This window comes from Lipotes vexillifer, unplaced genomic scaffold, assembly GCF_000442215.2.
Source record: "Lipotes vexillifer unplaced genomic scaffold, Lipotes_vexillifer_v1.1 scaffold496, whole genome shotgun sequence".
NCBI lineage: Eukaryota > Metazoa > Chordata > Mammalia > Artiodactyla > Lipotidae > Lipotes > Lipotes vexillifer.
In genome coordinates this window covers 9,631,178-9,631,431 of record NW_006786690.1, presented here as the reverse complement: position 1 = coordinate 9,631,431, position 254 = coordinate 9,631,178, and the positions used below count along the sequence as shown (strand labels likewise).

The 254-nt window shown below is 52.4% G+C and overlaps 1 protein-coding gene across 1 annotated transcript in view; it reads left to right on the top strand.

The window, feature by feature from the left end:
- Positions 1 to 254, top strand: part of SZRD1 (SUZ RNA binding domain containing 1) — a 26,513-nt gene that overhangs the window by 24,315 nt on the left and 1,944 nt on the right. The window lies entirely within an intron of this gene.

The window sequence follows — 254 nt, the reverse complement described above, 5'->3', positions numbered from 1 at the left end:
GTCATTCCTGCCCCCCTTGTCTGGGGTTCGGTCTGAGGAGCAGACCTGTGGGCTGCGTGAGCTTAATGGGCAAGGTTGCTCTTTCGAGAAACCCTTCTTGAAGAGTGAGAATTTTGATGTCTGGTCAGAGGCCAGAGAATAATGAACAGAATTAGGAGGGGGAGGGAGAGAAAAGTGGTGAGGGGTGGGTGTGGGACATGGATGGGGCCTCTGTAGTCAAGGGTAGGACTTGTGAAGCTGTGTTTGCTCTTTGT